This window comes from Giraffa tippelskirchi, chromosome 12 (genome assembly GCF_054371585.1).
Source record: "Giraffa tippelskirchi isolate mGirTip1 chromosome 12, T2T-mGirTip1v1.2.pri, whole genome shotgun sequence".
NCBI classification, from domain to species: domain Eukaryota; kingdom Metazoa; phylum Chordata; class Mammalia; order Artiodactyla; family Giraffidae; genus Giraffa; species Giraffa tippelskirchi.
The window spans coordinates 62349379-62360461 of NC_137286.1; positions in this window are offsets into that span (position 1 = coordinate 62349379).

Sequence of the window (11083 nt, forward strand, 5' to 3'; positions counted from 1 at the left end):
AGTGAAAAAGTTGGCTTAAAGCTCAACACTCAAAAAACTAAGATCGTGGCATCTGGTCCCATCACTTCATGGCAAATAGATGAGGAAACAATGGAAACCATAAGAGACTTTATTTTTGGAGGCTCCAAAATTACTGCAGATGGTGGCCGCAGCTATGAAATTAAAAGACACTTGCTCCTTGGAAGAAAAGCTATGACAAATCTAGAGAGCATATTAAAAAGCAGAGACATCAATTTGCCAACAAAAGTCTTTCTAGTCAAAGCTATGGTTTTTCCAGTAGTCATGTACGGATGTGAGAGTTGGATCATAAAGACGACTGAGAACTGAAGAATTGATGCTTTTGAGCTGTGGTGTTGCAGAAGACTCTTGAGACTCCCTTGGACGGCAAGGAGATCCAACCAGTCCATCATAAAGGCAACCAGTCCTGAATATTCATTGGAAGGACTGATGCTGAAGCTGAAACTCCAATATTTTGGCCACCTGATGAGAAGAACTGACTCATTGGAAAAGACTGTTATGCTGGGAAAGATAGAAGGCAGGAGAAAATGGGGATCACAGAGGATAAGATGGTTGGATGGCATCACTGATTCGATGGACGTGAGTTTGAGCAACCTCATGGAGTTGGTGATGGGCAGGGAAGCCTGGCATGCTGCAGTCCATGGGGTCACAAAGAGTTGGACGTACCTGAGCGACTGAACCGAGGGAGAGAAAATCCCCATACACTCAGTTTACCTCATTATTAACATGTTGTATTAGTGTGATACATTTGTTGCAATTGATGATCCAATATTGATACATTCTTATCTGAAGTCCATAATTTACATTGAGATTTACTGTTTGTGTTTACATTCTGTAGATTTTGACAAATGTATAGTGACATGTACCCACCAATTCAAAGTCATACAAGATGCCTCCACTGCCTAAAAATCCTTTACGTTCTGCCCATTCACGTCTTTCCTGCCCCTAACCATTGGCAACTACTAAATGTCATTGTCTATAGCTTTGTCTTTTCCAGAATGTAGTATAATTTGAATCATTCAGCATGTAGAATATTTCGATTGGCTCCTTTCTTAACAGTATGCATAATGCTATTGCAAATTTAACAGTATACAGTGTAAACATAACTTTTTGGGAAACCAAAAAGCTCATGTGACTTGCTGATTGTGATATTCTCTTTATTGCAGTGGTCTGGAAATGAACTGCAATATATTCAAGATATGCTTGTGTACTAGTACCATCACAGCAATGCATTTCTTTATATCTTGATGAAAAGAGTATCTTCCAGGGCTCACAAAGAGTCGGACATGACTGAGCAACTAACACAATATATTAATATAAATTGATATATATAATTAAATAAATATAATATAATATAATTGTATATATATATATTTCAGTGCTACTTTCTCAGTTTGCCCCATTTTCTCCTTTCCCACACTGTGACCACAAATCTGTTCTATACATCTGCCTCTCTATTACTGCCCTGAAAATAGGTTCAACAGTACCATTCTTCTAGATTCCATATATATGTGTTAATATATGATATTTGTTTTACTGTTCCAATTTACTTCACTTTGTATAACAAGCTGTAACTGGGCATTACAGGTGAGAAAACAGTGGTCTCAACTTTTAATGATTCCAGAATTATATCACTTAGGAGTTTCTTGGCTTCCTCCCAATGATGTCTCTTGAATAGCTGTGTGACCTTGAGTTAGGTACTTAACTTCTCTGTGCTTCAATTTCCTCATCTTTAAACAGGATCTACTTCATAGGATTGTGTGACAACTAATATATGCAAAATTCTTGGGATAGTACAATCAGAAAGTAAGCATACTATATCATCATGTACATGTTTGCTGATGTCTGGTTGTGGCTAATTCTTGTGGCTCTTTCTACACCCAGATTCAAGCAAGAACTCTTTAGGCATTTTTTCTGAAGACACTATTATCTAGGCAATTAAATAGAAGAGGGGCAAGTTGATTATAACACTGTGCACTTGGCTGGGAGGCAGAGTGAGGACTTAGTGGCACAGACCAGGTAGAGAAACTAGGCTTTGGGAGCTGGAGGAATTTGCCTAGAATAGAGGCTGGAGCCCAGAGAGACGCAGGGAAGCAGAGGAAGGCAGCACCAGAAGAGGAGAATGGACTCAAGGCCTCCAACCAGGGGGGGAATTCTGGAGAACCAGTGCCTTCTTTGAGAGTGATAGCTGGCTTCAACTTCTCTAAAAAAGACTTTGACAAAAGGTGATCGTCAAGATACCAAGAGCCTAGCTGAGTACTTCATAACAAGGCTGCCAGCTTTGTAGGACACTAGGTGTTAAAGGGCTGTTGAGAAACGTGCCACTTGGAGGACATGCAGGGGCCGGGACTTATCCACAGCTGCCAGGGATATTAGAGCAATGACAGGGAGGGTATTTCCCCTCTGTGAGATGCATCTGTGCTCAGTGAAGAGTCAAGTCCTTATTTTCTTCTGTCCCAGTCACCCTTGCCATGCGGCCCACAGGCCCCAGTCACCAACCCTGCCCTCAAGGACTGGCTGCCCTCTCCCTGCTCACCCCACCCTCTCCACTGCCTTGAGCCCCATCAGATCCATGGCCCACCATGGTGATGCAAGCAAAGAAAATCCTGCTCCTACTTCAGGCTTCATGGTGGGGTCGACACGACCTTCCATAATCCTCTATATCTCCCTGGTGTGAGTGAAGCCAGAGCCATACCCTCATGTCGAGGAGTCAAAGCAAGGCTATGCTGGGAGACGATGTTGCAGTGGAGCGCCAGCAGCCAGACTGACTTCTAGGGTGAGGGTTAGTGCTTTTTGTTCCAAGTTCAGAGTGAAAACATTTCTTTGGAGATTAGAGAACAGAAGAGAAGCAAAATGGGAGGAATATGCACCCTAAATTTCCTTTTTCTTGCTTTACAAATAAATAGAAGGGAGGAGGGCAATTTGGCAGTATCTATTAAAATGTAAAATTTTATAAAATGTGCAAAACATAAGTACCTCACAGTGGGAACTTGATTTTCTTCACTGCTGCTAACTGCTGCAATCCCCAGAATCTAGAATACTAGGTGAAAAATATTCCACTTCAAACTATTTATGGAATCAACTTAAATTTATGACTCAACCCTTTTACTCCTCAAAATTCTGTTGCATTTTTCAGCTTGTGCTATGTATGCTTTTGAAAAGTCATGTCCAACTCTTTGTGACCCCATGAGCTGTTGTCCACCAGGCTCCTCTATTCATGGTATTCTCCAGGCAAGAACATTAGAGTGAGTAGCAATTCCCTTCTCCAGGGAATCTTCCCAACCCAGGGATCAAAACCCAGGTCTCCTGCATTGCAGGCAGATTCTTTACAGTCTGAGCCACCAAGGAATTTTGAATGGCTCCAATATATAAGCATGGGAGAGCAATAAACATCTCTTTCTCTGTTCCCCAATATGGGGGTTGGAGGTCAGCTCTGGTCCTCTCTGCATGTGCTCCCATTCTGGAACTTCAGGTGGAGGAGAAGCAGCCCTAATCTCAGATGAGCTGTTCCCAAGGCAGCACGGAGAGCTGGACAATACTGCCGTGGCCAGAGCATCCATTCTGATGTGACAACCACCATGTGTCCAAGGCCAGTGATGAGACAGGAAATGTAATGTCCTTGCTAGGAGGCATGGCAGGGGCAGGATAAAAATGATGTGGGAATGGTTAGAACACAACCTACCACACAATCATAAGAACACAAATTACAAACAAGCAGGCATGGCCAAGGGTGGCTTTCAGAGTCTTGTTTGTGAAGAGTAAAAATAAAAAATTGGAAAATACTAATAATGGAATATATAATGCATGCTAGAGAATATACTGTTGCAGTTGTACATAATAAGGTAGAATGAACATCATTCCTTACATGATAAGGAATAAACAAATCTCAAAACATCCTTTTGAGTGAGAAAAACATATTGCAGAAGTATCTGAAAAAAGGAAACAACACAAAACACTACCTTTTGGGTACAATTATCTGTCTATTGTTGTTGTTCAGTCGCTCAGTTGTGTCTGACTTTCTGCGACCCTATGAACTGCAGAATGCCAGGCTTCTCTGTCCTTCACCATCTCCCAAAGACTGCTCAAACTCACGTCCACTGAGTCAGTGGTGCCATCCAACCATCTAATCCTCTGTCATCCCCTTCTCCTGCCCTCAATTTTTCCTGCTTCAGGGTCTTTTCCAATGAGTCAGCTCTTCACATCAGATAGCCAAAGTATTTGAGCTTCAGCCTCAGAATCAGTCACTCCAATGAATATTCAGCACTGATTTCCTTTAGGATTAGCTGGTTGGATCTCCTTGCAGTCCAAGGGACTCTCAGTTCAAAACACCACAGTTCAAAAGCATCAATTCTTCACCACTCAGCTTTCTTTATGGTCGAACTCTCACATCCATACATGGCTACTGGGAAAACCATAGCTTTGACTAGACGGACCTTTGTTGGCAAAGTAGCGTCTCTGCTTTTTCATACACTGTCTAGGCTTGTCGTTATGTGCCTATATGCCTTTAAAAAGCATGGTGATATGATAGATCTATTTTTAACTTTTTTGAAGCACTTCCATATTGTTTTTGATAGTGCTTGTTCCAGTTTACATTCCCACCAACAGTGCACTAGAATTTCCTATCCTCTCCAATAACTTATCTGTCAATATATCTTTTTGATGATGGCCATCCTAACAGGTGTGAGGTGATATTTCATTGTCGTTTTGATTTGCATTTCCCTGATGATTCATAAGTTTGAGTTTCTTTTCATGCGCCTGTTGAGCAAGTGGAATATTACTCAGTCATAAGAAAGAAGGATATCCTGCCATTTGTACCAAAGTGGATGGACCTTGAGAGCATTATGCCAAGGGAGATGAATCAGAGGAAGACAAATATTGTATGATGCCACCAGTGTGTGCTTTCTAAAAAAGCCAAACTCATAAAAACAATAAAATGGTGGTCACCAGGGAATGGGGAGTGGAGGGATAGGGCAGATGTTGTTTAAGGGTACAAATTTGCAGCAGGTAGCAAATAAGTCTTAGAGATTTATACACAGCATAGCAAATATAGACAACAATATAGTATTATAATCATCAAACTAGCTAAAAGAGTAGAACTTAAAGTATTCCGACCACTAAAAAGAAAAGATAATTATGTAACATGATAAAGGTATTAATTATCACAATGGCAATCACATTATAATATACGCATGTATAAAATCAACATGTTGTACACTTTAAACTTACACAAGATTATATATAGATCCAATGTATTTTAATTTTAGAAAAAGATAAGTATGGCAAGATATTATCAAACCAAGGGACAGCAGGGTGAAAGGCCATTAGGGGTGGGGTGGGGAAAGGCTTCAATAAACACTGAAATAGAACTGCTATTCTTTTCATGTGGGAGGATTTGCGTAATTGTTCTGGCCAAAAAGATAAGAAAAACTTAACGTTTATGGAGACTATCTCTTCATCTAGTTAGCCAAAAAGGACAATTGAAAAATGGTCAGATGACTTTGGTTATTGAAGACAACTCCAATGTTAATGAGTTCCTTTAAATGTGAGTCTCAAATTGGGAGATAAATTTGGGTTAGTGAAATGTTAAGATTTCTGGCAATCCTTTGCTTTTTCATGGCAATAATTCTAATTTGACCCCAAGATGCCATTTGGGCGCTGCTGAGTCACTCCCAAGTTGTTTCCTGGACCCTAGTGGGAGCTCTGAGCCACTGGGCACCCTGACACTAGGTGATTTGAGTTCATTCTGTAGTTCTGATATTAAGAAAAAAAATAAAGAGAGAGTATGAAATGCTTTCTATCCTCAATGAACTCTGGTTGAACCTGACAGATGCTGGAGCTTTCCATTTTCTCCTCAAGCAGGCATAATGGAGATTTTGTTACCTGGGTAATCACCACCTCTCTATTTGCTCTATTAATCTAGGCTCTCTGAATGTTGACAGTAGATATATAGATGCAGCCTAAGTATCGATTTTCCATGGACTTACCAGCTAGGGTTTCCATTTTGCAGTTTTATTCTCTAACATTAGTCCTCTAATTAAAAACAGAAAAGAAAAATCTTCGACTACCTTGGCTGTAAATCACAAATTTGGGGAAAGGTACTGTACTTGCTTGTTGGGCTGTTCCATCAGGAGACTATGGTTCTAACTAAATACTTAAGATGTCTGGGCTTTGGAGTCACACAGACCTCCATTCATTCACTTTCTGACAAGGAAGAGCCATCACTGGACTTCTGTGAACCTGCTTCCTCCACCACAGGTCAGAGATAATCACTATCCCATCAGTTCAGTTCAGTTCAGTTCAGTCACTCAGTCGTGTCCGACTCTTTGCGACCCCATGAATCGCAGCACACCAGGCCTCCCTGTCCATCACCAACTATTGGAGTCTACCCAATCCCATGTCCATCGAGTCAGTGATGCCATCCAGCCATCTCATTCTCTGTCATCCCCTTGTCCTCCTGTCCCCAATCCTTCCCAGCATTAGGGTCTTTTCCAATGAGTCAACTCTTCACATGAGGTGGCCAAAGTATTGGAGTTTCAACTTCAACATCAGCCCTTCCAATGAACACCCAGGACTGATCTCCTTTTGGATGGACTGGTTGGATCTTCTTGCAGTCCAAGGGACTCTCAAGAGTCTTCTCCAACACCACAGTTCAAAAGAATCAATTCTTCGGCGCTCAGCTTTCTTCACCGTCCAACGCTCACATCCATACATGACCACTGGAAAAACCATAGCCTTAACTAGACGGACCTTTGTTGGCAAAGTAATGTCTCTGCTTTTAAATATGCTATCTAGGTTGGTCATAACCTTCCTTCCAAGGAATAAGGGTCTTTTAATTTCATGGCTGCAGTTACCATCAGCAGTGATTTTGGAGCCCCCCCAAATAAAGTCTGACACTGTTTCCACTGTTTCCCCATCTATTTCCCATGAGGTGATGGGATCTGATGCCGTGATCTTAGTTTTCTGAACGTTGAGCTTTAAGCCAAGTTTTTCACTCTCCTCTTTCACTTTCATCAAGAGGCTCTTTAGTTCTTCTTCGCTTTCTGCCATAAGGGTGGTGTCATCTGCATATCTGAGGTTATTGATATTTCTCCCAGCAATCTTGATTCCAGCTTGTGTTTCCTCCAGCCCAGTGTTTCTCATGATGTACTCTGCATATAAGTTAAATAAGCAGGGTGACAATATACAGCCTTGACGTACTCCTTTTCCTATTTGGAACCAGTCTGTTGTTCCATGTCCAGTTCTAACTGTTGCTTCCTGACTATCCCATACAATGTCATTAAAGGGATTAAATAGGACGATGTAAGTCTGTAAAGTACTAGGCTACTGTCTTGAATATAAGACATGCTCTCTGAATGTTAGTTTCCAAGATTCTGTCTCAGATTTTGTGTTAGAAGATGGGTGATATTGACAGGAATTAAGTTATTCCGTGTCAGTTGCATCAAAGTGAGTGTGGGGCATACCCCCAGGGTGAGTAGAGGAAGAGCCCTCTGCTTAGCGGGAGGGAAAGGTTCTGGGTGGGAAGTAGACACTTTCAGACCCACACTCCTCCATGCACCTCCTGCTTTCATCACCACAGACCTCAGGGCAGCTGTCTACTGAGTCTGCAAAACCATCAGAGTTGGCAGCCCCCGGACTCCAGGCCGAAAAACTGGGTGAAATACTGATAAAATATTGGGAAAGAGGTGTTACCAAATGCAAGTTCCTGTGCCAGATGCAGTGTGAAACCAGACAAACTGAAGCATCACAGATTGAAACAGGAAGGTTTATTGTAGGGCCGTGCAAGCAGATGGGTGGCTCAAGCCCCTGCTCCAAACCCCACGCTCCCCAAAGGGTTTCAGTAAAGCATTTTTAAAGGCAAGGTGGGGGAGGGATGTGGTTAGTTGTTGCAGACTTCTTGGGGTAGGAATTCTTTGTTTTTACAGCTGTCCACTAGGTCAGGTTATGATGTTCCTGTAAACCTCCAACAAGAGAACTGCTATTCTCTTTTCTGCAACTTTTTATCTCTTTATGAATGGAAAAGTATCATACATTTAAAGATCAGAGCTTTGAGAATGGGCTATCCTGTATATTTCAGGCTATAGGCAACATTCTTTTAGTGATTAACTTGTAGCAAAAACAGTATAATACAAAGGTTAAAGTAAAAGAAATGGATTCATATAGTCAGATTTTTTTTCTCTCCTATAACAGAGAAATTCTATTTCATTTTTTCCTCACTCAAAACATGTGAACTTAGCTAGATATTTAACTTTTCAGCATCTCAATGTTCTCATCTGAAGAATGAGGGAGGTAAGTTAAATTATATCTGAGATTCTTTCCAGGACAGACAAAGACAAATCATGACCCTGTGGTTCTAATCCGCTGATAATACAGAGAACCTTAACTGGTAGGTGTAGTGTAGTAAGTAGTAGGACAGCAACTCACCAGTGATTCTTGGCTTCCTGAAGCTATTTTTTCTAGGATCCCACTCTCAGGGAATCAGTTTCTCTACTGATCCCCCAGTTCTTTCCTTCAGAAACTTGTTTTCCCATGCACTCACAAACACAAAAATACATGGTTACACCACTTTCTACCTTGTAGGAAGTCTTCTGGGAGACAAACTGACAAGCAATGTTAGATTCACTGTGCTTAACTGTTTAAATGACCATTGTTTGTTTGTTTGGGTAACTCTAGACAGAGCACTAAAATTATATGCCTACTTGTCTAAGAGCAGACAGAAAAGAGCACAAAGAGCACAAATACATTTTGAACTTCAACAACCAGTGATATATTGAAAGCTACATACCCATAATGATAGTAGTGTAGTTCGGTTCCGTTCAGTTGCTCAGTCGTGTCCGACTCTTTGTGACCCCATGAGGCACGCCAGGCCTCCCTGTCTATCACCAACTCCCAGAGTTTATCCAAACTCATGTCCATCGAGTCGGTGATGCCATCCAGCCATCTCATCCTCTGTCATCCCCTTTTCCTCTTGCCTCCAATCCTTCCCCACATCAGGGTCTTTTCCAAGGAGTCAACTCTTCGCATGAGGTGGCCGAAGTATTGGAGTTTCAGCTTCAACATCAGTCCTTCCAGTGAACACCCAGGACTGATCTCCTTTAAGATGAACTGGTTTTTGTTGGCAAAGTAGTGTCTCTGCTTTTTAATATGCTATCTAGGCTGGTCATAACTTTCCTTCCAATTTGGAAAACTCAGCAGTGGCCACAGGACTGGAAAAGGTCAGTTTTCATCCCGATCCCAAAGAAAGGCAATGCCAAAGAATGCTCAAACTAGTACTGTAGTAGGGAAGAACAAATCTGGCTCCATTGTGAACCTACTCTTTAGCTCTAACCTGTGCTCTCTCGCTCTTTAGCTCTAACCTTAATCATACTAACTCTGCACCTTTTGTAAAGGCATGCTGTCTATAGCCTAAAATATTAGAATAACCTATTCTCAGGGTCCTGATATCTAATAGTTCATTCATATAGAAATGCAAATTGCAGAAGCATTTGTCTTGTTGTAGGTTTACAGGATCATTGTGACCTGACCTATGAGGACAGCTGCAAGAACAAAGGATTCCAGCACTAAGAAGTTTGCAACAACCAACCATGCCCCTCCCTTACCTTGCCTTTTAAAATATTTTGCTGAAATGCTTTGGAGAGTTCAGCGTTTTGGGGGTGAGCATGAGCCATGCATCTCCTTGCATGGCCCTGCAATAAACCTTTCTGAGCTCCACACTCCAACATTTAGATTTGTTTGGGTTCACTGTGCATCAGGCAGACAAATGTGTGTTCAATACATTAAAAACAAAAACAGAACAAACAAATAAGGATGCCCTACATTCTAGAGTCCAGTTGGTTTGTGTTTAGATTTTGACTTGTCTACTTGTTAACTGTGTCACCTTGGATAAACTTATCAGCTATTGAGACTCTGATTTCTCATTAGTAAAAAATAAGCCCTTGCCTTGCAAGGTTTTATGTGGATTAGACACAGTACCTGTAAGCCACAGGACACCAGTACCATCCCTGAGCACCTTGTGGGGCACTATGGTATACTGTTTTCTCATCTCTGTTCTTTTCCCTCACGTGATGGTCAGCACGTGGCTCATCTCTCAAAGTCCATTCTCTTATGTTTAACAAAGGTTGACAATAGTGTTTACCTCCAAGGTTGATATGAAATGCACTTGGCAGAGTGAGTTCTGGCAAATAATTAGTGCTCAACACATAACTGCCACTATATATTATGTGTCCACTTTCCCCTGCTGCTGCTAAGTCACTTCAGTCGTGTCTGATTCTGTGTGACCCCATAGACGGCAGCCCACCAGGCTCCCCCATCCCTGGGATTCTCCAGGCAAGAACACAGGAGTGGGTTGCCATTTCCTTCTCCAATGCATGAAAGTGAAAAGTGAAAGTGAAGCCGCTGAGTTGTGTCTGACTCTTAGTGACCTCATGGACTGTAGCCCGCCAGGCTCCTCCGTCCATGGGATTTTCCAGGCAAGAGTACTGGAGTGGGGTGCCGTTGCCTTCGCCGTCACTTTCCCCTACCCCTTTTATTAGATTCAGTGGTGTTCTATTTGGGTTTCCCTGGTGGCTCAGATGGTAAAGAATCCGCCTGCAATGTAGGAGACCTGGGTTCGATTCCTGAGTCAGGAAGCTTCCCTGGAGAAGGGAATGGATACCCACTCCAGTATTCTTGCCACAGAATTCCGTGGACAGAGGAGCCTGGCAGGCTGCAGTCCATGGGGTCGCAGAGAGTCAGACATGACTGAGTGACTAACACTTTTCAACTTTCAGTGTTATATTTAGTAGAATCTTTTTTTAGCTAATCTATGTCAGTCTCCAAATAATTTTGTTAAATTCAATGATTGAAATAGGCCAAAGACTGGAAATCAGTCTGTGATGTCAGAGGTCATGCTAGGAGTTACAACACCCTCCCCATCCTGCTGACATTTCATGCTCAACAGGGAAAACACAGCTCACGTATTTCTCTGCAGAAAAAACAGCAGACTTACATTTGCCTCTGATATCTTCCAGCCCTACACAATAGGTCTCATTTGCCACACACAGGACCAGTGAACAACGGAAAACATGAA